Raw genomic sequence first — 27,652 nt, 5'->3', positions numbered from 1 at the left:
AAATAATTAGAGAAAGAATTTTAAGAGGTTCCAGGAGAATAGGCAAAGATTATCAAGAAAGCTTTTAAATCTACTCGGTCCATATCTGACCAAAATCGAACAAAGTATGCACATATGAAGCGCAATACTCTCTATAGAAAAACTAAGAAATTAAGGAAAATGAAACCTTTCCCCAAAATTGTTTCCTGGCTACATAACTGTGTTTATTACGATCCCTTATGGACGATTCTGGTATCTACGGCTATTCAATGAAGAGTGACCATAAATTGTGTATTCACATCATTTATAGTGCAGAAATTTCATTTTTCGTCACATTGTCAGCCAAATGCGTAATATATAGTCATGTGATACAAGTTTCATTTATTTCACTCCACTATTTCGTCACCGGCGGCCGTTGCAAGGTTAAGCACGTTCAGTTCACCTAAGGTAATGCTGGAGTGAACACGCGACGCTGCATCAACATTTTGATCTCGTCTAAATAGATCGTCAATCGAGGCCTGCACAATGCTACAAGATAGTCTGTCCTTCCCCATAGCACTATTCAAAGATTCTTTAAAGAGGGGAGGCAATCTCAAAGAAATGGTGGACCTGGAGCTTCAGACACTACTCTTACTCAAGTAAATACACACCGCTGCAGTCATTGTGAGATAACATCATCGAATAACGATAAGAGCGCCATGAGAAATATTTAAAAACCATTGGGTGTCACCCCAAATTGGTAACAGCAAAATTGCACATGAGACGTGTTTGTCCACTGTAAAAGCGAATGATTTTTACACTCTTAAATTGTCGCATTTCAGTGAAACATGAACCACAGAGCCATTATGCTAACAATGTATTATAAATTAAAGATTGGCACAATAAATTACGTGAATACATTAATTTATAATCACTCTATTGAACAAAGTATTTCATATATTTAAAAAATAATTTTTCAATATGAAGGAATACACCAGTTTTACCGGAAAATTAATATTCAACATTTTATTATAATATTTCAATTTTTGTGAAAAAATATACACTCCTTCGAAGGGCTTATAAGTTCCAATATCCTCAAATTTCTCCTTGCGAAGGTAAAATCGACACCTTGACTCAATTACATTTAGTAACTGTTAACCTCTTACTCAGTCGAAAAATGAATCATTTGCAAATCAGGATTAGTCTATTCACAAACCACCATAAATTTGATCATATTGCCATCAATACCCGTAATATCATTACTCAGTATCATCAAATGATACCACAAATTATAATATTTAAAATACTGCACATTTTATTAAAGATGAATAGTTTTTAATTTTGGATACAAAAAGTTAATGATAAAGAGTGTTTATATTCAGAGAGAGCACAAGTCATGCTCCAGCCACGTTGGCCACTATAACCCTGATGTGACTTAGGGACACCCAAAACGACAGAGAATGTGTGCATCAATCAGAAGGAGAATTTGCATGGAGATAGGATTGGATCGAGTCATTGCAAGGAGGGAGGCGGATCACCTGAGAGGCTATAATATACCTAGAAGAGAATGAGATCGAGAATTCACTCCTATTCTAAAAACTATAAAAATTAATTAACGCAACATAACAGATTACCTTATCATTTCCATCGCTTGTTCGCAACATATTTGATATTCCACCACGTTTAAGTAATACCATCAGGTTTGGAAAATTTTCCAATGAAAATAACTCTTAGATTTAAAAAAAATTGTCTTTGAGCAATGGTATCTTCCAAACTTCTTCTATTCTCGCATAGTGGTGAGAAATAGGTTAAATTTTTTTGGTACAACATGGTATTTTGCAGGCAGAGAAACAATGGTTGACTCAGCATCAAAATCTTTTTGAAATGTCAAATTGAAATTGCTGTATAAAATATAATTTCCTCCATTTGGGTTGTTATTATGTACCCATTCTGTCAATTCTGGTGCCGTTCATGGTATTAATGAGAAACGTTTGCTCTGAAATACAGGGGAAAACTTTACACCAGCAATAATCATCATATACGTAAAATAAAATTTGTTTGGTCATGGTGCAAGAGGTTAATGGTTGACCAAGACCATGCTGATCAACATGTAGATTGATTTGCATACCCCAGTGAAGGCTTCCCTGTATCACAATCTGAAAAATGTGTCATGTGGTACTTCTAGGTATGAAATCCATCCACGAGGTTAAAGCCAACTTTAAACACTTATGCTGTTTATACCTTGACAAATTCCAAAGAAACCGGGGGAGATGCCGCAACAGTAACTTTTAACGGAGTCACCCGCCAATGTGCATTTCAATGCAACAAGTTCAGAGTGTAAAAATCATTCGCCTTGACTGGGATGCTAACCCAGACCCTCAATATCCGGTAGAGTGCTTTAGCCAGTTAAGCTATCGAGGCATCCTCAAACTCTGAAATTTAGTTTAAGAGGTTTAAGAGGACACCTCGATAGCTTAACTGGCTAAAGCACTCGACCGGATATTGAGGGATCTGGGTTCGAATCCCAGTCAAGGCGAATGATTTTTACACTCTGAACTTGTTGCATTAAAATGCACATTAGCGGGTGACTCCGTTAAAAGTTACTGTTGCGGCATCTGCCCCAGTTTCTTTGGAATTTGTCAAGGTAGAAACAGCCTAAGTGTTTAAAAGTTGGCTTTAACCTCGTGGAGTGTGACGCGTCGCGCACGACTACGAATGCCTGTGACATTGTATGTATGGTATTTCGTCACCTCTTGTTCCATGAATCTATCAATAAAAAACTCTAATTTTCAACTAGATAGGTAACAATTTAAGTACGTGGAATATGCAGAATATAGCTACGGACTCCCTCCTCCTCCCCTCAAAGGAAGAAGATAAATAATTTTCAAACTCCAACCGGAGTATATGATGGATCTAAATAAGTGGAAGGCGAAAAATAGTTTCCTCGCGCAATTAATTCTGAAAAAATATGCACACCACAAAGTCGCTATCGCGAAAACTAGCATTTTTGGATACAGCTCAGGGAAAAGACCAATCCCAGAAAGAAATAGTGTAATATGAGGCGTCGTATTGCAACTATTTGCAATACACTTGATCATTCCTATAGGCATCTGCAGATAGATTATTAATGGTTTGGTTTTTTAGGGCCATAGATAACCAAAAACCGCAATATTATACTCTTTTGTGAATGTTTCAAGGCAAAGCTGAATTTTGTTTCACTTTTCAATTTAGTAGATGTTGAGTTGAGAAATGTCATTTTTTGACATAGTTTTACGATGTCCCTAGTTGGGAAATTTTCCTGAAAATGGCAGGGTTTCAGGTCCGTCGGGGGAGCGACCAGTGACGCGGGCCTGACATGTGTTATTTGCCGTTGACGGCACCAGATCTCATTAACCAATAACAAGCGGCGTACTATCCGAATTTCTTTTGCGCAAGAATTTTGACTATGACGAGGCACATATCGGTTTGAATAAGTGATTGGTTAAAGCAGAGACAGCTTCTGGTAATCTACTCGACTATCAATTATTTAGGGAAGCCGTTTTACTTGATTTTTGGATTGGGTACAGTAATTTTTTTCTCTTTTTTCTCCGTTTCATTATTTCCTTCGCACGTTATTTCCAGTAATACTTTCATTTTTAGGCACCTCGACGACCGAGGTCATTTGCACCTATTGTCTAACAGTCATGAACTCTCTCTCATATCATTGACTTGCCCCAGATCCTCTCATATAATTATGTCAGTACTTCTACGGTATGAGTTTTCGTTTTGTGCGGAGTTATTATTCCCTTTGTACCCTAAGCATACGGATACGCCGATGACTGCGTAAAGATCAGTGTCACGACGAATGACTTCTTTTAAATCTAATATGAGGCATGTTGTTACATTTGAACGGAATACGTGGATTTCCCCGAAGACAACTACCCTGCCTGTGGTAAAATTGAATACAATAAATTTGATTAACTCACGCCAGTTTTATGCGTTAATTCCACGCAGGTAACGATGCGGAAATAATTGTCTGCACGCAACGAAATGAGTTCTTTCAAAACTAATTTTGGCCAAATTGTTACATTAGCATGGAACAAGTGAATTTACTACGATGGCACCCCCGACGGCGAATTTTTACCATCCCAATTATATTCCAGAAGGTATTTAGATGGTATAAATTCGCCGCGGGACGCGTGAAAAAGTCTCAAGACTTAATTGATTCCGGATCGAGGGCGTGTGCCGAGTAGTTAAGCAGTCGCTTTTTCCAAACGACGAAAAATAGTTTTCTCAAACGTTTAAGTTTGGAAAATTATCCTCAACCCAAAATCCCAATGTCGAAGAGCGTGACATTTTTTTGACACACCTGGTGAAAAAGAGCTAACAAAATATTAGGATTTATTAGAAGAGTACTAGATTAATGTGATGAAAAGGTTAAAGAGACATTATCTTTCGATCGCCGAGCCTTATTTAGAATATGGTGTTAGAACATGGGATTCTCATGAAGTTGTATAAATCGTTGAATTGGATCGCATGCAGCATAAAAGAGGCAGATTTGTAAAACGTTATTATAAACAAAGGAGCATATGAAAATTATTAGAGGAGCTAGGCTGGGAATCACTAACGGAGCAAAGGTTTAATTACATTTTAAATCACTTTCATAAATTGTAAGGATGTTTCTTTAGCAATGATATTGAAAACAAATCATTACCCCCATCGTACTATGGTAGGCGAGATCATGTCAACAAAATTAGAGAGAATAAGGGTTGAGCAGATAGATTTAATGTCATTTTTTCCATTGATAATAAGGGATCAGAATAACGTTGTGCCACTGTGCTGGGGTAAAAATTTTAGGGTCAAAACTAGTCTGGTGTGTATTCACCCCGTCATACACCAAAGCAGGATCTTGCAGGGTTCTAAAAAATACTAAAGAAATACTTCCCACAGAGGGTTACTAATGACATCAAGTATTTGAAGTATCTTAATTGAAAATTCAAGGTATCTCATCAATTGGTAGATTTAATTATGGAAAAATAAAAAGGTTAAAAGAAGCAAAATAAACAGAATTATGGACATGTTTAGACATTTACTAAAACCTCTATACCATTTAAGGAATAGTTACTTAAGAAGGTCGAAATTCATGAAATTAAATTAACTAAGGAAATAACTGAAAGATGAAATGCTGACTATCAACAGGACTGATCAAATCAAATAGCGCCTATATAGATAGCTACACAGTGTTTTGTATGTACCTAAAAAGATAAGTAGCTGAAAACCAAAATTTCTACTCTGTTTCCAGTATTTCAGGAATTAATTTGGAAATAAGATAATAGAAATAATTCCAGGTAAAAAGCATCATATACTAAGCATCATATTGTGTCATAACTTGACATTTGCCAAAGTTACGTAGCCAAGAGTACATCTATCTCTGTGTGTGTTGGCGATTTTTTACAATTTCAGAAATGGATTTAAATTTGCAACAACGAACTTGTATTAAATTTTGCGTAAAAAACGGATTTAGTGGCGCACGGACGTTGGAAATGTTGGAAAAGTGTTTCGGCAACGATTCTCTAAAAAAAACGGTCGTTTACCAGTGGCACGAGCGGTTCAGAAGTGGTCGTGAGTCAATCGAAGATGATGAACGCAGTGGCAGACCATCGACATCGAAAGTCGGTGAAAAAATTGATAAAGTAAAAGAAATGTTGATCAATAACCGCAAATTAACCATCAGAGAAATAGCGGAGGACTTGAACATTGCCTATGGATCCGCCCAAGACATTGTGGTTAATGATTTGGGTTTCCGTCGTGTAGCAGCAAAGTTGGTTCCAAAAGACCTCAATTTCATGCAAAAAAGAGACCGTGTTGACGTCGCAAAAGACATGATTTGCGAGGCTGAATCCGATCCCACATTCATCAAAAGGATCATTACTGGAGACGAGACGTGGGTTTATGAGTACGACACGCAATTCAGACATCAGGCAAGTGAATGGCGTTCACCAAATGAGCCGAGACCAAAAAAACCACGTCGTTTTCAGTCAAAAAAGAAGGCAATGCTGACGGTTTTCATGGATTACAACGGTGTAGTGCATCATGAATTTTTGCCAGAAGGCCAGACAGTAAACAAAGAGTATTATTTGGGCGTTATGAGACGTTTGCGTGAAGCAATTCGCCGAAAGAGACCAGAAATGTGGGCAGAAAACTCGTGGATTTTGCACCATGATAACGCACCGTCGCACAGTGCTATCATTATTCGTAATTTTTTGACGAAAAATGCAACAAATACCATCCAACAGCCACCGAATTCACCTGATTTGGCTCCCTGTGACTTCTTTCTGTTCAATCGAGTTAAAAAACCATTACGGGGAACGCGTTTTAGCAGCCGAGAGGAAGTAATGGAAAAATCGCAGGAAGCACTGATGGACATACCGAAAACCGACCGTAACTTTTGCAAATGTCAAGTTATGACACTAAGATTTAAAGGGAATATCAACAACAGATGTACCAATTTAACAAAAAAACAGAACTCAAATCGGAACGATGGGAGCGCCACACGGTGGTTATTCCGGGAACTTTTTGATCAAGGTAGTACATTGCATTTTTCAGGGGATGCAGAATTACATATTCTTTGGAAATATTTCTCAAATTAGGTGAACCTGAATTGTTGGAGGTGGTTCTCCTTAACAGAAATATCAAGTGCATATAAATGTGGGAAACACCACACAAGCATGTTTGATCATAGAAAAAGTGCATTCACTACATACATTCACAGATACATACTTTGAGGAAGAACATTAAAATAAATTGATTTAATATCTGCTAATATTTAAGAGGATGGGCCATATCAACTGCACCTAATTCTTTTTGTCAAGTTCTCCTGATTTTAGTAACTACTATATACAGAGATTAATATTAATCCAGTACACTCGAGATCAACAACCAAGAGTTATCCTAAAATGTAATTTTATTGAATATAATGTTACAAAAGCAAATTACTTAATAATGGCATTTTTACAGTAAAAAATGATATTAATTTAAAAATATACATAAGAACAAAATGTATCTATAATCCTATAATGTATCAGAACTGCACACTCAATTCATCAACTAATGTTAAAAATGCAAAGTAATTCAATAAAAATTATAAATTACAAGATCAGAGCAAAATGCCTTTCCTAGGGCAAGGAGTGCTCACAAAGCAGGAGTTCGCAAAACTATTAGATCTTAACTTTTAATTTACTTTTTTGATTGAAGCAAGTGAATACGCAGCACAAAAGGAAATAAAATATAATGAAATTCAATGTATGTACATATTGGTCTTGAAAGATACTATGAAATCACTATGTTTCTTTCCAGGAGGGAAGACCTTAGGCCTGTTTTCAAAAGTGACCACTGCAAGAGAGGAGTGAGCATCATAATCATGAAAAAAAGTGCAAGATGAGTCAAATTGTGCAGGCGAAGCAATGAGAGGAATCTAATGGTAAAGTTGGAGGGAGAGCTTACAACCGCAATGAGAGTGCAGATGTATAATCCAACATCCATCCACGGAAGAGGAATTGAAGTAGTCTATAAACAATTTTGATGAGTTCCAAGAAACTGCGGGAGATGCAGGAACAATAGCTTTTAATGGAGTCATCCACTATCATGCATTTCAATGCAACAATTTCAGAATGTAAAAATCATTCACCTTGACAGTAGTTTAAGAGGACGCCTGAATAGCTTAACTGGCTAAAGCACTCAGCCCGACATCAAGGGATCCTGGTCAAGGCAAATGATTTTTACCCTCTGAAATTGTTGCATTGAATTTCAAAGAGGTTCTAGAAGCAGTAAAAGAGAAGAGAAAAACTGTGGGATGGTTCCAATAAAGAAAATAAAAGGCCATGGGAGAAAGACATAGAATCTTCTAACAAGAAAAACAAAGTAGGGGTAAACAGCCGCTTTGAACATCATCAAAGAAGAAGATACCCATGAAACATTCTGGGGGATATGGCAAGATACCAAGTTGAGTACTTAGTATCTTGCCAGAACAAGATGCCAGAGCCAAGTTAAGCAATGTAAGAGCCACCGGATAGCATTCACAACCTGGCGGACAAGGACAGCCAAAATCAACAAAATAAGATGAAGAAAGTGACACAGGAACCCATAAGGAACAGAGATACTGGAGGAAAATCAAGCAAGAGAAACCTGAACCATTGAATTAGACTTCATTAGAACCATTGAGACTAGAGTGTAAGGATAATGGAAGGAAATAAAGAATTATGTAACTGAAGTAGCAGACAAACAACTAGCAAGTAAGGTAGCAAAGCTAAGTGACCATGGATACCAGCTCAAATAAGGATCTTCACAACGGCAAGAAGAAAATACAAGAATCCAAAAAAATGAAATTATTTACAAAAAGTTGAAGAACCAAGTCAAACATGAGTGCAAGAAACCCAAGGAAGAGGGAATAGAAATCTGCACTAAGGAAATTAATGATAGCATAAAGAAGGGAAACAGCAGAAACACTTCTAAACAGGTGAAAAATGCTTTAGAGGAAGAAAATAATTCCAAAATTGCCAAGATGCTAATGGAAAGATACTAATAGAAGATGAAGCCATTTGAAAGAAATGGAAGGAATAAATTGAAGAACTCTACCAAAGCTAATTCCACTCTCATGCAATGAATAAAATCTCAATTTGAATCATTTTAAAGAAACAATGAATATTACAGGCCACATGCCTAAACAGGCTTTTAGTCAGTCATTAATATTTTTTGTGCTCTAGGATGAATTCATAGTAATTGCTCACATGAGATTGAACTCTTCACAATAGTATCTAAGTAGTTCACATAGGGAGGCCAATTATTCACAAATAGTTTCCCATACTAAAAATGGATTTCATTCAGCTTTTGGAATTAATTCAGGGAGTATCATTGTTGCCAACAGTCAAGTGTGAAAGAGGATTAAATCAAGATATCCATAGGAGTATGGTTGACGATAGTGATGACAATAAATATTTTGGAGTTGATAATGTTTATAATTAAAGTTGTGTTAAAAATTGGTATCCTGGGTTTTGCTAGGGTCATGTGAAGTATCAGGATGTTGAAATAGGATATCTAAATCCATGAGGATCATTATCCATGTACCATGTCATTGGTTGCATAGTGAAAGTTTCTCTGCACCATTTTCACATATTTGGACACAAATGCCTTTTTCAAAAGCCGAAAATTGTTTAGAATGCATAAAATTTTTCCTTAATTTATAAAATATGTTTAAGAGGTACAGAGGGTTACCATAGGTCACGGAATAGTCCAAAAATGTTATGGTAGTCAAAGAAAATTGCCACCGACCGGAATGTAATTTCCTATCTTATGCCTGTGCATAATATTTAATGTTATGCCTAGACATGGACACGATTCCATGAAGTACTACGAAGAGATGGAGCATAGGACAGAGAGATTCTAACCATGATGGGATCAACTTCTATAGCAACAGTATTGTTGGAGAGACCATATGTGATAAACTGATACCCTAAGGAGGCATTTTTCTGTAGCATTGCAGAAGAAACAGAGCTATTTCAGCAAAATTTCTGACTGATAATCCAACCTCCTTTTCTTTTTTTCTGAATTAAATTCTGTTTCAGGTTACTAATCATGGCTAAGAACCACAAAATTATAGCAAATGCAGACCTGAGTGTCCATCATAAAGCTGATAAGACTACATAACATATTTCTTATACAGTTGTACATGTTTCAGGCTAAAGATCTATGGCAGTAATGGAAGGTTTGAGGGTAATTATATTTTTGAAAATATTAGAATTCTTGTTGCTTTAAATTAAATGTTTTTCTTGGTTGTCTAAGCTTTCCTTGAATGTCCCTCATTTAAATACTAACTTGCAGTGTTTAACGTTACCCTGGCTTCCTATACACAATATTTGAGTCTACAGCACAATTTAGCCTATGCAATACTTTTGGCAATTGAAAATTGGAATTATGTGGCCATTCTGAATAAAGGACTTTGCACCACTTTTATTTAGTTACCCATTGTAACCAGTGCGATTCACATAGCCCACATTTTTTCATACAGAAAATTTCAGGCATAAAAATTTTTTTGGTGAAAAACATTTTAAACTTTAAGAGGAGATAAGGGTGCAAAAAGCAATTAAATCAGGGATTTTCTTTTTAAATTCAGTTCTGTCCTAACTGGAAAATCTTCCTAGGGAATCATCTCTTTTTCTTGTTGTTTCGGCAAAAAGTGGTATTTTGAAGTGCCCATTCAGGAAAAAAACACTGAGAACTATCTGTGGAAATACTAGTTTTCGAAGTTTCCAAATCTTTAAACAATTTTTGACTGCCAATTTTAATCATCAACCTATAAATCCTGTTTTTCCTGGAGTGTCTGCTTAAACTTGGCATATGTTGATGTTTCTCATTAGGCCCCTAAAAAGCAGAAATTATATGACTTGGAAAAGAAAATAATATGTTCTCCCAAATATATTTTATTATACACGACCTGGGTTTCGACTTGCTAAGTCACCATCAGGACTTTGCAAGTCGAAACCCAGGTCGTGTATAATAAAATATTGCAAAGTCATCATCAGGACTTTGCAAGTCAAAACCTAGGTCATGAGTAATAAAATATATGTGGAAGAACACAGCATTTTCTTTTATGAATCCCTTCCACAAAGTGAAGCCTCAAACCATTCTATTCATGAATTGGAAGGAAATGAAGTGGTACATGGCCTACTCGATTGTACTTTAAATAAGGTGTGTGACTTTCAACAAGTAATAGGTTGGTCACTCCAATCACATGAGCAGCTCTTTTCAAAGAATGATTGATGAACCAAGTCACGCAGATGATCTCTTCATGGCCTATCATGATTGAAAGGAATGATGTCAAATCATGTCAATCACACTTCCATAAGGTCAATGATAGATCATAACTATTACTAGTTGGTGATAAGTGACAGTGACCACAACTTGTTATGAATGATATCACTCAAATTTCTTATAGATGATTTGTGACTGACATCAATGATATCAATCTCAGGCTCATAAAATTATCAAGTAAAAATGATAAGTCTATGCTAAACCATGTGAAATTTTCCAAAACAAATCAAAAATCATTTAAAATGCCACTACGCACCAAGGCATTGAACAGTTTGGCTACTTCATTTCATCAACATCAGGTTCAATGGAAAACTAATGAATTCTTAGTTTCTTGACATTACAACCAACACAACAACTATCATACATCTTACATTGAAACTTCACTTTCAAATTCAATGCCTCATTACCCAGCTCATGCTAATTCACAGAAATATGGGATTGAAAACATACTTTTCAGGTCATAGGCAAACAAATCTTCAAGTTCAATAATGTTGAATTCCTAAATTGCAGTGTTTACAAATAAATGTAACCCTATCCACTAAAGCAACATAACTAAGCATTTTATAACAATTTTTTACTCTCAAGTCACAAATCAATATAAGACCCGTGATCAAAGTCATAAATTGATACAAAAATCCAAGTTGTACATCAATTTTGATACTAAGTAAAAGACCTGTGATCTATATTGAAATCCATCATTATTGGCCAATCAGTTCATGAGGTTGTACTCTCAATCGTGAGGGATCACCTCAATCGTATCAATTACCAACTGACAGAGATGTTTGAAATCAATCATGATTAGTTTGACAGTGCACACAGGTGAACCAAACATAGCTTTCATTATATTTAACTACATACCATCAATCACAACTTAGTTAAGCAATGGAAATCACGATCCAACTCACTGAAATGGCCAACTATGCACGCCAATATTTTTAACACATCATTGTTATGAAATGCTTTGCTCGCTTTTGTAGGTTATTTTGGTACCTTACCCCAGATTTTTGCTATATTTATTCCTTTGCAGCTCAATGTAATTTGTTCCACAACTTGTTTGTAACATCTGATATGCAGGCATACTTATTTTTTCAAATTATGTATTTACCAAAGAATTTGTTTTGCTTTAGATATACATTGATTTAAATGAATTTTACAGCATTAATGTCATAAAAGAGTACTTTCTTGCAAACATCCAACAAGTAACACTTCCATAATGTAAGTATTATATGGTGGAAACCTTGCAAATATGTAATCTTGACAATGTTTTTCCCGAATTTCTAGTCAAATGTGTAATATAATATATAACAATGTATCACACATGTGACTTATAATATGGAGACACAATTGTGTCCAAAATGAATTAGAAATGACTTTTTTGACCAAACAATACAAAAAATGAGCAACCTTGTCCTTAAATATAATGGTGCTTCTCCATGGAAACCTCAGTATTTCATAATTATATGACCTGTAGTGAATAGGTTGAGGCTTAATTTTGTGGCATTCTTCTACCATCACATGAAAAAAACACTAATGTTTCACATCAAAGTACAAACAGCTGACCATGGCCCTATATAGATTCATGTTCCATAGGGGCGGTAAGGTGAGGGGACAGAGGAGGGGAGAACTTCATGGATGGGTGACTTATGGAGGGAGGAAATGCATGGGTGGGTGTCTTAGGGAGGGGAAAATGCATGGGTGGGTGACTTTGGGAGGGAGAGGGGAGGAATGGAAGGAAAATAATTCTCCAAAAGTTAAATTCATTCTGGTTATGCTATATAGTTAAAATTTGTGCCATGGCCACACTCATCTCCACTCATATCACCTTACCTCCCCTACAATGGGTCTACATAGCAATAATTGTAGCCTAATAGGGATAGGCACCTGTTGAAACTATGGTCAGTAGCTCATAAATTGGTATGGATCATAACAAAGTGATTTTTTCATTATGCAAGAATATAACATCATCTACACTCAAAGTTTACTGTTAGCTATTGTTGCAAAACTCCCATTTTAAATGGAAAAAGTTATGACTTTGCATGCACTATTTTTTCTTGACTAGCATTACTTACACACAAAATAAAATTCAGCTGGAAGCATTACCCGAAATATTTTAATTTGCTGTATTTGACAGATGAAAGACTCATCTTTTTTACTAAACTTATGGCTCAAAAAATCATCCTCGCTTTAGTGGGGAAGGTTCTATGGGTTTACTGAAGACTCGATGGGTAAGCTTTCAATGCTGAATGTTATTTTTACCCCAGAGAGTCAACGCTACCTACTTTGATTCAATTTTATTTCCATTATATTTAGTTATACATAATATTTATTTACTAGAAAATATTTTAGTTGAAATTGCTATTATTAAGCTCATCCCTATTATTTATGTAATGAAAATCGTGTTGCTTTATTAATAAATAAATAATATTAATAATAATTAATAAATTATTGATGTACTGAAAATTCTGTGATGCCAAAAGAGGTGCGAGCAAGATATCAAACAAACTTGTTTGTATTTCATTAAAACTGATCATAAGAAAATAGCCTGTGTTCTTCTTACTGAGTGGAATCATTTCAAAAAATTACTCAAAAATGCCCAAAAGTTAATTCAGTTGAGTGCCACGTTTTTGTGCCAAATTATCTTGAATGTGCCCTACTAAAATGAGGATACATCTATATGCTGGTGTAACTTAGATATGCTATCAAATACGTTATTTTACCTGCCAGAATCTCCACCCTAGTTTTGCATATTAAGCATCTTAATAATTCAAATCTCTTTCTTCTCTTCCCCTATATTTGCATGGAATATGGTAGAACAAAAAGATTAGTAGGTACACTTGATGTCTTCACTATATGGAAATTCATCTTGGATGAAAGAAGAAAAATAGGTATTTTCCACACACTTTTTTTATCTGATAAAACTAGTTTCAACGCATAGCCATCATCCTCGGGTACAAATAGTTTTGAACCTAAGAATTGAGACCTATTCGTTGAAATTACTTGTACCAAATAAAAAAAAGTGTGAAAAATACTTAGTATTCATCGATCATTTAAGATCATTTTAATAAGTCCCCTTAATTAAAATTTTCATTCCTTTATTTGAAATATATGGAAACTAATACAAATTTTTAGAATCTTAACTTTGCATGTGACCAATGCTTTAATTTGTATTTAATTCATACTTCACTTTCATGAACCTGTAAAAATCTTTCTTCTCAATAAAATTTGACATTAACTGGGATGACTGACTTGAAATCTTCATTTGCTTATAAGGCATTCGTTATTTTGAGTGATTGAAGTCAAATATGTAAGATTTATTTTTATCAGGACCCTAATGTTTTATTTTTGAAGAGCATTTAAATTCCCTAAGCAATCACTTGCTAGATTGTTTAACACCTCACTGTATTGTTTTACTTGGCCAGCTAGGTACACCAATTATTGCTTGATTAAATTCTACAAGGCCAGGCTATCTTCACATAGGGTTGATATAATTGCAGGCCTTTCAGCAGTTCTTCCCTTCCTCTATTTCTCTTGTTATTTTGTGATGGGAGACATTTCTTACAACAACTTGCAAAATAGGCCTAAACGTGTATTCCTATGTGAGTAATCTGCATTCACGATAGTAAAACGTGGAATAAACAGGAATAGAGACAAGAGGTTGAAAGCGATAACAGAAGATCATTTAAAATTATGGAAAATATTTTTGAAAGCTACAATGAAACATTATATATTTCATGTTACTCATAATGAGGTAGAATCATGCACTCCAATACGATTTCCTACTCCCATTTAAATCTTAAAGAAATGTCATGTCTGATGCAGTTATGCATTCCACACTCGCTCACAGATGTTTGGGTAAAAAACAAGAAAACTTCCCATAATTTTCTGAAACCCCTGGTACCAGAAACAAAGCTATAAATGCCACTCCATCTTAAGACCCGAGCATAAAAATAAACCTCCGATGGTATTCCAGTCTTTTTTGAGTAGAGGAGATCAAATAATATTGTGGTTTCCATTGTATCCAGCAAACAAAGTTGGCACATTTTTATTTAATTTTTAGGGGCCCTGGTGACTGAAGTCATTTCCAACGTTGGCGCATGCTCACAGCTAAAAGAAGTGATGAGACAATGCATCAGAGATATAATAAGGAAGAGGAATGTATACAGCAGAGAACACACAATTAAAATGGGAATTCAAAATATTCTCATATCAATACCAAAAAACATTTCATACCACTCTGTATCAGAGAAGACAATGTCAAAAAGTCTCAATCCATGTTATTTCAGGGAACTTTTACCATTTTACTAATTATCTCCATTTGCATATCCTTCATGCCTCCTTCCTCTCAATCACATTCATAAATTATTTCTAACAGGCTCTTTTGCTCAGAATTTTTTTACTATTCCTTGTCTTGAGTCTTTACTAACATTCACCCAGAGCTTCCTCAGCCTACACCTTCCACTAAAACTGTTTATTCTTCCCTCAATTATCTGTTCGGTGGTTCAAATGTCATCCATTCTCTTATCATGTCCAAATCAACCTGACACACTCCTCTCATACTTGGCCATTACTAGTGCAATCAATCCAATTTCTTCAGCAACCACTTATCCCTCACCATTTTACACTCAAGCTCCAGAACTCATTCAACACTTATGGTTATCCTGGCATAAGCAAATTTCACTTCCATGTACACATTTAAGTGGAGCATTGAGCTTTATATTGCCGCTATTTGTGGTGTCTATTAAATTTTCATTTTTCAATTTAAAATTTAATAGACAGAAGGTCGTATGATAACATCCTGCCCACAAACACTAGAATGTTGGTCCCATGTCGAAGATATACACATTATAGAGTAAAATTTTGATCAGAGTTGTGCAGCAGTGCAGGGAGAATGGAAGGAAAAATGAGTACATGCAGTGGCATGAATTCAAATTTTATCACATGAATGGAATTATTTACATCCCACACAAATTATTTACATACACACAACTTCAGAGGAAATTTGAAGAACAGCTGCACAAAAGTACAAAGAGAAGAGAAGAAAATAAATTGAAGCGATGAAAGAAACATTATGTTTCCCTACAATAGATTTGAATAGCTCACAGATATGAATTCAAATTCCATGTTCAAATGAATTTTATGGAAAATGTGATAGAATCCTGCTATGCCATCATTGGGGTGGCGGATGGCAATGTACGTTTTCCTCAGATCGGTGCATCATCCATTCGAACCTGAAATCGATCATATCGAAATGATTACAAAAATATGGAGCCGTAAAAAATAAAAGATATCAGAGTTGGCAGAATCAGAATTCCCCGCATCATCTGCGGAGAGCTTGATCCTCAATTTATTTTTCAGCCCACGAGGCCGGGCTGCAGACCAGGGCAGATGCGTCAAGCAGCGTGATATCAACAACCTCAGCCGAGGAGCCCCGTGAAGGAAGTCTCAACGCGTCCCGCGTCGGCCACGACTATAGCTGACAAGAGTGCTACGTCGCCGGGGCGGGTCGAAACGGGATGCGGAGAAGTGGAGGGAGAGAGAGTTGACAATATCCTCGCTCGCGACATTTTTTCGTCGGTCACGTGACACAGGTCTCGAGCCCCGCCCCCTCAGTAGTGGCCAGCGGCGGTGCAGGACCCAGGGGGTGACTTCTCCCGCATCCGCCCAAAATCGAACCCATCGCCCAAAATCGAACCCATCGCCCAAAACGAAGTAGCCCTTCCGTTATAATGGAATTTAAGCGCCCAATACTGCGGGAGCACGCAGGTTTACTCCGTTAATGCTATAAAAATTATTACAAAACCATTTGATTGAAAATGCCCTCTACAAACATCGATTCCCTCCGTTCAAATCGTCCGCATAAACTAGGAGCATCAGTAAATTATTGTGAAGACACTTATGCTCGCAAATCGTGTCCATACATGTGTGTGTACTCGTAGGTGACGCGATCCGCACGAGACTACCAGCGCCATCGTCGCAGGAAGGAACGGCCGACGACCCCCTCACAAACAAGACGAGTGGACTGAGGCGAAACGTTCGCCAAAATGTCCTGAGAAGGCCGTTTCTCCGGTTTGAAAGGCGGACTCCATGCCATCGCTCTTTCCACTGTATCCAATGGCTACAATCCTCCGGTCGCAACACTTGTATATGACCCACCCGTGAATTTTTCCAATTTTAAGAACAAAATCCGAGACGAAAAACTTAAGTGGTACCCAGGCGGGGTATACGTGCAAACGCCAGGGCAACATTTCCAAAGGAATGCATGCAGGTTAATGGGCAGTTAATAGGAAACATGATGCTAAATTCGGCGCCAGCGACTTCGGGTTTATTCTTCCGCAAAACACCAATTTCGAGTTGCATGTGTGATTTCAGGTCCGCCCTTCGAGCAACGATAACCTGGTGAGACAAGAAACTCGAGGTTGAGTAATTTGGAAATAATTTAATATTCCACCTGCGCTGGAGTGGCGGGAGCAGAAAACACCTTTAGGAAGGGATGGACTATTTATCTTAAGTGGGTTATCACAAATTCATGTTTTTGCTCAGCATGCATTCCCGTTGAAACTGCCGTTCGAGTCCTAGCAACAGCACTATCGCCAACCCTTCCCGCTAAGAGTAGCCTTTTTCCGCATGTGGTGATATACTCGATGCCCCTGGATCTCCCACAGGACCTCAGCTTACGAACTAACGTTTCATTATCACCACTACTCCCCCGATAAGACTCCCTTTCTTTCGTTATCTCTCTTGCTATTTCGCTGCCATGCTGCATGCACTATTTTTCGTTTCCCTCGAGTAAAACCACATGAATCAGCCATCACGCTAGTTTGATAGGTTGATAAAGCTCATCTCTTACTATACCCTATACTACGGGTGAAATTCACAAATCAGGTTGCGGGGCTTTATAAAGTTCCTTCCCCTGTACCGCCTACGGCTTCCCAGGAATATCAGGTACCCAGAAAATATTACACAGCTTGGGTGAAGCTAATGGTGCCCAGAGTAGCGAAACCAAACCCGGGACCTCCGGTCAGCAGTCCAGCAATTAACATGACTACGACGCCCCCCTTGTATCGGATTTATATGTATTGTTTATTATCGATTATGGATTTCTCGTATTTGGTTCTATACTACCAACAAACCAAAGTTTTTATTTCTCGTAAGGCGGTCCGCATAAGGTTCGGCAGTTCTCTCCTCGCGTCATGAGCAAATGCCGGGCTAAAGCTACCATACCTTCGGGAATGATGATAAAGATATCAACTTCTACCAAGGGTTGAGCAATTTTACATTTCTTTATAGCTTCAAAGGTCAATCCATGAAGATGTCACGGCGAGCATGGTTACCACCGTGAACTTGTCTTAGTATATAATATATTTATCCTACACTGTATCGGAAATATCGGCAACATAAAGACTGTTGACTTGCCTTGAGTGACGACCGACGAGGAAGCAACCATCAGCGACACACCACGCCACTTGTGTCTCATCGGCGACTTCCCCTTCCCGCAACCCACGCGTTGAATTAATAAAATAAAAAGCATGAGGCCGCCGGCCCACAAATCCTTCCCCCATCTCCCCCACTCCCCGCCGCTCTCGTGGCTAAACGCTTGCCTCATAACGATGCAAGGGGCTTCGATGTCTCGGCATATGTCTGCACCGATCTAGCAATAAATTGGTGGTTTCGAACAATTCAAGAGCATTTTGGTTAGCATTAATACATATATGCATGGCAAATTTTTTTTATCATGCACATTGGCACCGAGACTTGCTTCTTTGAGGAAAGAAAACGAGCGTAGATCAGAGGCTTCAAGAGATTCACGAATTTTGAAGCTCGAGTCTCAAGTGTGTTTGTAGGAGTGGTGAGGAGGAGGATAAAATTAACTGGAAGAAAGGAAGGCAGCTGGAAGAAGTGTAGGTCATGATTGCGGGGGAGAGGAAGTTGTTGGACGGAATTTGACGACGGCAGAAAAAGTGAATCCAGGAGGCATCAAACGATAGCGGATGCTAACAGCTGGTTTAGACGGGAGAGTTTTGGAAGAGCATGGAGGAGTGCGCATAGACATTTCGGAGGGCACGAGGGTGTTTTAAACAATGAGGAGGCGAAGGGTGTATGGTATAATAAGTGTATGGTAGAAGGTGTTCCTATTATTCAGAATAATATCCTCAAGGCTTGAACGAAGGGTAACTGTCTCAGGAATCGAAAAAAAACTCTTACAGGATTCTGGCATTAAATATATTTTTCCATATAAAAAGTCTCAAAATATAAAAAAAAAGTTATTCTTACAGCCGCATTTTTTTCTCGTTCGACGTTAAATTGGCCACGATTTATTTGATGTCTTTTGACGTTTTGAAGTATCTGCTCGGGAAGTCTCTCTTCCCGAAAGCCACTGACGTGACCCTGGGTGCATAAGCAGTATTTCAAAACTTATGGGACTTTCTCAACGGTGAAATCATTATTCCCTAAACATTAAACACATTTCTTGTATTCTCAATTATATAATTCAGAGCAGTTCTTTGGTGATATTTTAATCCGTGCTATCTGGCTTAAATACGCCTATGTAAGAAGTAACGGATTACTACAAGTCTTTGTATTTCTGCATTGTATTTCTCAATTTGCCTCAACCTTTCCACACAAACTAATTTAATTATCTCCTAATGCTTGGATCCACGATGAACTAAGGAAGAGGAACCCTTGAGGTACTAGTGGAGCTAAATTCTTGCATCTTAATTCCGGCGAAAGATATGCGACGATTACTCAATTTCAAAGGTGCGTATGAACAAGTTTATCATTACTAGATACACAACGACACATTTATTTTCTTCTAGCTGCAAAAACACCAGCTAAAATCCGGAACTACAATAAACCCTCCGATTCCGCACACTTCCTTCTTCCTTTCTTTCCGTCCAACATTCATTTTCTCTGCCTACCCCTTCCTCGCTTAACCAACTTAATCCTCTCTACCAGTGTCTTCAATATCACATCGCCAATATGAAGGTTCTGTGTACATATTACCTGCCTTCTTCAGATTTCTCTAACAATCCCTCTCCTCCCCCACTATGTCTAGCTTTTCCTCGTCTTTCCTTTCAGTCCATTTCACCCATTCCATTCAACTCTACAAAAGCCTCTTATCTGTATCTATCATCTTGATTCATTAACCATGTTTCCGGGCCATACAACGCCAAGCTCCGTACCAAAGTTTTAGCAAGCCTTCTCTTAACATCCTTACTTAAGGTCCCTGTCGTCAATTTCCTTTCCCTTTTGAAAGCTTCTTTGCCTAATGCAATTCTTCTTCTTAGGTCCCTGCTAATTTGACCATTTTGACCCAAAACATTTCCGAGATAGGATAACTTCAAACTGCTCAAGTTTATGAGTCCCTATTTTAATATATAAGTTAGTTTCTCCCTTTCTCCAAAACCGCATAACCTTACGTTTTGTTTACATTTACTCTCATCCCCTATCTATCGCACCGAATTTCCAATTCATTCGGTAATGCTCGCAGGCTTACTATATATTGAACATTCGCAAGCCTAATTGATTTCATGAACTCTACACCTATTTTCATTACCATCTCCACTTCCGCCTGTATTATATTTTCCTATTAATTAGAGACCTCATTGCTACCTACAATTGTATCACACGCGTCTATCAACTTCCTCAACCCAAGCTTACCAACCTATGAGTAATCAACCCAGGAAAGATCAAGTGGCCACCTACCCATCCTCTAATTGATTATCGTAAGTACTACCATCGTTACATGCGAAATTAAATTTATTTTTCCATTGACGTGACATATGGTTGCATTTCACATTTTCCTTTTTAAAGATGGTGAGTAATGCTCATCTGGCCAAATTCCTCTATCATAAATGCTACCAATAGTCAATAAAAACTTGGCCTCCTACGTATTCCTAAACTCTTAAGTGGTTCATCTGGAATGATGTCTACTCCCGCGGTCTTATTTAATTTCAATTCCCTTAATGCTTTTTCTATCTCTGCGTCAAGTATGGCTCACTCTAAGGTCTATTATTTTTAGTTAGGTCTATAATTTTTAAGGTCTATCATCTACGCCATGTTCTCTTTCTTTGTCCTAGCTTGCTGGCTGAGTGCTTTTAACATATAGTGCCTGTCTATATTCTTTCTGCAATCTCTCTGCAATCTTTTCCGGTTCAATTAATAATTCCCGATTTCTCTTTGACATTCAAAAGATAATCAACAGAAAAAAATTGGCATTACGTATCATGATTCCCCACTCACGTTTACGCAAATAAGTTTTTTAATCAACGCCGTCTCAACAGGGATAAAAGCCAGTCCGGCAATGCAACGAGTTTATCCCTATGCCCGCTCCCAACTCATAGCCCAATTATGCTATGCCCTCTATGCTATTTAACTGCGTCTACACCTTTACTTCACAAGTTCGACCAATATAATCCGCAAAAAGCGTGTGAAACGGGATATGGGGTCTGATTCGACGGAATTTGAAATCCATCACCCACGTCCAGAATCTCTTTCCGCTAGTGACAGAAATCAGCTAACAGAATCGGGCAGTTCGAGAGAGTTATGCAGTTTTAAGTAGCGCAATTCCTCCATTTCGAGGAGCAATGAAAACATGATGCAAAATATATTTTATAGAAAAAAATCAAAGACATTCTTTTAAAATGCGCTTTCGTCGTCGTTAGTCACTGATCAAATTGTGCAATGAAAAAAAATCGATCCTTTGAAAATTATTTCCAAATCGTTTCTCCGTCCCCAACCCCATCTATGGCAACGACCGTGCGCCACCAATTAACGTTTAGCGAATTCATTTTTTTTTCGTTCGAAGGCTTCAATTCGATACTATCTCCGTGTTTCACGAACGGTATTCCCCCAGAGCGAAGGTTAAAATACATTAATTTAATCACTGCTCATCATAATAACACATTGAACCTGTTTTTCCCTCGCATACATTATTTCAAATCTGCTCTTCAGAAGGTCACTGCGAGTGAGATACGCCTGTACTCACTCCGTCGAATTGGCCGCTGATCAGTCGGACTTAAAACAGTCGAGCGTTGGCTGACGCCAATTACGTCAAGCGTTTTCCCACAAGCCTGCCACCTACTCTAAATTACCCCATCCGCATCACTTTAACGAGCAACTGACCTATGATACCGACCGTTTTGCGAATGCCCGTCTGAAATTAAGTACCTATATTGATGGGACGTGGTAGTCTAGTGCATGGAGCGCTAGGCCATTGGCCCAAGGCAAACCCAAGCGAAGTGGGATACCGAATGGCGGCACAGGGAAAGGAACTTCACACACTGCCCTCAGAGTGTGAATTCTACAAGCTTGCAAGGATTAGACTGGGGCGAGCCTCAACCCTCGCCTATCGAATGGCCAACCAATCTTCGGGCCGATTGCCGCGGATGGGTGGACCGATACCAGTTAAGAATAGCTTACTCCACATTTCTCAACTATCAAAGAGTTTCTACCGGCCCGTTCGTTCGCCATGCCTCAAGCTCTTGTCGCCTTTCCTGGATTTTTTTCCTACATGCCGCCCTTTCCCTTGCCCAGCGCAATCTCAACGTCCAGCTCCGATATGGAATTCGATCCCACGACCTTGGGCCCCTTCAAATGGGACGCCCGACAAACTGAATGGACATAGTTTGTGTTGAAAGCTAAGCGTGGGCACTGGGAACTTCCTCTGTCGGCCAAGCCAAATTTCATGCGAGCGAACGAAACGGGGGAATAGGGGCTGGCACGAGAACAGGAAACTAACCAGCCTCTGGCAAGGAACAATGGTTATGACCAAGTAATACCTGAAACAATGGCAATGGAGAAGACGGCGGAAATAAAAGCAGCAAAATCTCCTCAAACAATCAAGTTAGGAGAACGGTTTCTTTGGGAAAAAAACAGGCTTCAAGGTCTGATTCGGCCACGAAGGGCATTTAAAAACCCACGAATCTATTTGAAGGTAAGTGATGGATCCCACCCTATTCGCATATTTATCTGCTAAAAATTCGAAACTTCAAAAACTCTTGTCGTCAATCAGGGCTGTGTTTTTTGGGTCCACCTGCGATGAATTTTAGTGTAAGCCCACCGAATTTCTGTGATTCACTGCAGTTATTTATTCAAAAATGTAAAGCCTTATTTACGTGTCACTGTTTTCCTCGGTAGTATGTGGTACTCATTTCGAAAATCTAAAGCATAGTTGTGCTATATCACGCATTTTACACGCGAGACAAACACCGTAATATTTTGTTATTATTTACCTGAAATACAAAAATATTAATTCAAAGAACTGCGGGAAATACCACGACATTAACTTTTAAAGGAGTCGTCTGCTAATATGAATTAAAGTGCAACAATACCAAAGTGCAAAAATTGCGTAACAAAGTATAAAAAATACAAATTCTTACACTTCGAAAGTGTTGCGTTTGAAAAAATTACAATTACAAACATCCTACGAAATCAAATTGATCGGAACACTAGCTATATAAGGGCATCACTAACAAGCAATGATGTTTCTCCCATTTCCGAAGGCTAACCATGCTTCATTATCCTTGCAAGACACTTTAAAACAACTATTTCATCTAATTTACTCAGCTATTCGAAAGTGTCCAATAGCCAAATCTCTTCCGTGTCCAATTCTTTTCCTAAGTCTCATTGTTTTATCAAACTCCGAAAACTGTTCCTATATAGCAAGATGACGTCTTGATGTTAAGTGTGGTTTTTCTTACGCTCCAAAAAATCGGAACATATAAACAACAAACTATTAATCGAACCACACTCTAGGTAGACTAAACATTTTTTATGACACATTACATGATATTTTATCGAAAAAGCCTGGATATTGGAACAAATATATTTGTGGCAATCCAGTGGCAGAAGAGAAAAAAAAAGAAAACGGAAAACGCTCGAATATCGATACCGGATTTCGAAGGCGAGCATTTCACGGCTTTATGACTCACCGAACTCCAGGTAGGATATTGCTGAAATGCGGCCTCGAGGCTGAATAAGACGTCCACGCCCTACCACGACAACCTGAGCTTTCTAAAGGTGCACTCGAACTTTTGCTCGGCAACGAAAACCGAACCAAAGAGCTATTGTGACACTCCAACCCACATTCGGCCATTCAATGCATGGCAACTTGATCATCATATGCATTTTAATTAAAAATCATGTTGAATATCATCGACAAATTATTGTTACGCCGACATTATGAAAAAAACAGGCAGGAGGAGCTCAAATCAACAGACAATTGGCGGTTACACACACACAAAATATTGCTTCACATCAATTCAGATAAATATTTGCGTCGCTTAGAGCACGAGTACAAATCGCAGGAAAAAGCCGAGTTCTCGACGGGAGAAATCATCATTAATGTCACCGTGAATATTCACTTACATCACCATTCAAGGAATAGGAAAAGCATATTTTGAATCTTCCATTATTGAGTGTACCCTCAATTACCTATTAGCCATCAAGCCATCTGTTCGAAGATAGCTTCAGCTCTTGAATCTCCTCCATTACCGAGTTTTCTTCATTGCCATCTCCGGCTGGATAACTGGACGCTTAATTAAACGCTTAATCAAAGACTTCATCGCACCATAAACTAGCAACTCAATCGACTGACAAATGATGCATCTTGAAATAATTAATAGAGAATCCTTCAGAGAATATAACGATTCTTACAAAAGTCACTCTAGATGGGGGAAATTGCGAAATGAAGTCGGTTTGAAAAAGAATTTGAAAGTCAGAAAATGCCCAACAGCGACGAAATACGAAACGTCAATCTCGGAAAAGAGGGGTTGTAATTAGAAAAACTGTTGATAAAACCGCATTACCGTAATGGTACAGGATCATCAAGCTCGGAATTCTTTGTCCTTAGCCTTGTAACACCAGATTCCGAGTCCACTGCATGTAAAAGTGAAAATTTTGCAATGGGAATACCGCTCCGACTTTTGAGACACGACCGACGTGACGAATTTCGGGAAATCACGGAAACTATTGCGCATAATGGTGATTCACAATCCCATACATCAGTAAGCCGGGACGAACGGAAATTCATTACACGTGGTAGAATCTTATATTCAATAAGTAACACAAGATCGTACGATCGTTCGCGAAAAAGCTAGTGGCAATTTATACGCATTAAAATTCGCAACACTAATACTTACATTTTCTAAGACTTACTCCTAAAGCAAGTTAACAGTTTCAGAATTTTAAAAGTTTACTCACACCGTAGAATTTACATGGGTAAGTCGGTCGTGACATGCACGAAAATTTGAAACCCTAACAACACATAAGAATGACATGAAAAATTAGTCCAAGAAGAATTACGTTCGTCACTTTCCATTTCGTGGTGCAGGAGGCACCTCAAAAGAGACAACTACAATAAAAAAGGCAAAACCAGTCCCCGATGAAAATGAACATCACCACCAAAACCCGAAAACAGAAGTTGATACTTCACGACGCTGCAGAAACCTCCACCACAAACTCGTGGAGTAATTACTCGTATATATTCACGAGAAAAACGGAATTTGTGATGGGGATACCAAATACTATGGTACGCCACGCTTCCCGTGATGCTAATACTAAACCTAGGCTTACTCTGTCATTTTTAAATCACCATACCCAAATTTGTAACTAGGCCAGGAGGGCGATCGTGCCTATATGCACCGAGATCGCTTTTCACTAGTCACGCGTGTATTTTCCTTTCGATCTATAACCACGTCAGCGTTACATTTATAACTGGTATTCTCGCAATAATGGTTGGTTATGAAAACAATATCAATTTAAAGAAAAATATTTACATTTTTCGCCGATTCTGAGCCAGCCATAGCGAAATTAAAATAGGGAATGCCCTTGCAGCAACAAGGAATCCCCACCGTCCGTAACAGCATATCGATCGATACACGAGGATTTGCCACAGACAAACAGAAAATTACTACATTCATCGGGATATTTTCCCCACCGTGGCCAAAAGCCCATTCCGGCTTACTATTTTCCACGATGAAACTCTCAAAATGCAGAACTGAGGAAGTGAAAAAAAACCGTTGTGACCCTCCCCTGTGAATGATGCATTGCACAGCACACATGATTCATAAGAGAATAAAAATTCTAACAACAATACAGAGGAGTCGGTCGCAATATTAACTAGCTACTTTGAGGACCCTAGCTTTGATTCCAGAAATTGTATTATCAGCGACTATGGCCCCTAACAAGTATTTCACGAGGAGAGCACTGCTTCACAAGTACGTCGCATTGAAGGCTGTATTCCGAACGCCTTGACACAGTTCGCTAATCACACGCCAAGTACAACTCCGAATTTCCCTCCCAAGTTTCCTCCTATGCCTCTGTCCGCCGTTATCATAACGACACGAGTGACCACTAGTCACAGCTTTCTCACAGTCGCTGCTACCTGCTATTTATTTCCGAAAATGTCGCCTCTCTTTGGCTCATAAACGTTCGACAAGAGGCGGATCTGGAATTAAGCTGGGGGATTTGGGGTACTTTAGTGAGATGGGTGGCACATTTTATTTGCCCAACGTTGATGATGGAATCATTGCCGTTCAATATTCTTTTCAACAATATACAATAAAAATTGCAATTATGGTATTACTTTAAACTATCAGCATGACATCAGCCAAGACCCTCTTCGCAAATTCGCTTCATCCCGAACGCAGCCAAGAGGGACCCCGGACCCAGCCCTGTCGTTAGAGTTCACTGAAATCAGGGGGCACTGGCCAAACGGAAGAGCGACGCGTAGTCAGGCAGGGCCTCGAATTTTTTACTTGGACAAGACGGGAGATACACACGCCTCGGATGATGAAGATGCACGTTATCGTGCATGACGCGTTGGATCGACAGGACTCTCGAACAAACCTGTCGCCAAGGGCTTTCTATCCTTCCTCCTCCCCACTGATATAGACGTCGGGGTCCCTCCGATGACCCGCATTAAGCTCTTTTTTTCCAAAAACAGGACAACCCACAAAAAACGGGAGCTACAACGCCCAAAGAAATTGAAAAACCAATCCTTCCCTCCCCTGGTACAACCCGCACACGAGAAAATAAACAAGGAACATTCAAGATCACATTAACATAACACTTTCCCCCCTCTCCCCCACCCCGACGCCAAACACAACTTTTCCCGAAAAGAACCACGAGGGGAAGGGGAAAAGTGGAGTGTGTGTGTTGGAGGTCCTGAGGAATTTGGTAGGAGGTGCCGTGGAGAGCGAAGGGAAGTGGATGGGCCGTGGAACAAAGTAGCGGGTCGGAAGTGGGCCACGGGGCCGTCGGAATCGCGAAGCCCCCGGGTCGAAGGAGGGCGCGCGGAGGACAGCTGGAGAGGGGCCCTCGGACGGGACGGAGAGATGGAATCTGGGAGAGCGAGGAAGGAGGGCAGGGCGGGGGGTGTTGAGGAGGTGGTCTGGTGGTATAAGGCAGAGACGGGATGGATAGTGAGGGGGGGAGGGTTTGGGCTGGTTGCCGGGGGGGGGGGGGGCGGAGGAGGAAGGAAGGGGCGGGAGGCAGCGTCGGAGAGAGAGTGTGCTTGCGGGGGCCTCACCTTCGGGGCTGCCTACTCCGTTCACGGCCAACGGGTTCCCCGTCCTCCTCCGTCGCGCGTAAGCGTGGACGGGTACGAACAGCTTGGGCCGCGGAATGGCGAACTCCACGGGCGGTCCCTCGGGGAGGTAGAGCGAGGGGGGCGGCGGCAGCGAGGGGTCCTCGTCCCGGGTCGCCGCCGCTGTGCCCGCCGTCGACCCCCACGCGTCCCCCGCAGCCACCTTCGGCGTCGCCGGCGCCCCTCCGCCTTCGCACCCGCACTCCCTCCAGCGTGCCTCGTAAGCGTGGAGGCGCCCGTCCCGGGATTCGAACGGCCGGCCCA

The 27,652-nt window shown here is 39.3% G+C and overlaps 1 protein-coding gene across 2 annotated transcripts in view; it reads right to left on the bottom strand.

Moving 5' to 3' along the window:
- for (cGMP-dependent protein kinase for) overlaps window positions 1-27,652 on the bottom strand; it is a 175,603-nt gene that overhangs the window by 73,389 nt on the left and 74,562 nt on the right. The window contains exon 1 of one of the 2 annotated variants that reach the window (XM_071582843.1): window positions 27,332-27,510. The exons of the other annotated variant lie outside the window; for it this stretch is intronic. The gene's annotated coding sequence lies outside the window, so the exon portion shown is untranslated. Of the gene's footprint in view, window positions 1-27,331; window positions 27,511-27,652 lie in introns of those variants that run through there. 2 annotated transcript variants of the gene reach the window in all.

The sequence above is a fragment of the Hetaerina americana genome, unplaced genomic scaffold (genome assembly GCF_022747635.1).
Source record: "Hetaerina americana unplaced genomic scaffold, ioHetAmer1.1.p SCAF_12, whole genome shotgun sequence".
Lineage (NCBI taxonomy): Eukaryota > Metazoa > Arthropoda > Insecta > Odonata > Calopterygidae > Hetaerina > Hetaerina americana.
Note: the sequence above shows the minus strand (reverse complement) of the source record. Positions and strands in the feature narration are given on the sequence as shown.